This window comes from Leptonychotes weddellii, chromosome 8 (genome assembly GCF_054177405.1).
Source record: "Leptonychotes weddellii isolate Sample4059 chromosome 8, ASM5417740v2, whole genome shotgun sequence".
Lineage (NCBI taxonomy): Eukaryota > Metazoa > Chordata > Mammalia > Carnivora > Phocidae > Leptonychotes > Leptonychotes weddellii.
In genome coordinates this window covers 31,187,616-31,187,951 of record NC_138376.1, presented here as the reverse complement: position 1 = coordinate 31,187,951, position 336 = coordinate 31,187,616, and positions in this window count along the sequence as shown.

Genomic DNA, 336 nt, shown 5'->3' with positions numbered 1-336 from the left:
CCCACCCCACCCCCCACTCCAGCAACCCTCAGTTTGTTTCCTACAATTAAGAATTCCTCTATCAGTGAGATCATATGATACATGTCTTTCTCTGTTTGACTTATTTCACTCAACATAATACCCTCCAGTCCTAATTGTTCATTTTTTGCTTTTGTTTCTCTTGCCTTTAGAGACCTGTCTAGCAAGAAGTTGCTACGGCCAAGGTCCAAGAGGTTGCTGCCGACATTCTCCTCTAGGATTTTGATGGATTCCTGTCTCACATTGAGGTCTTTCATCCATTTTGAGTCGATCTTTGTTTATGGTGTAAGAAAGTGGTCCAGTTTCATTCTTCTACGT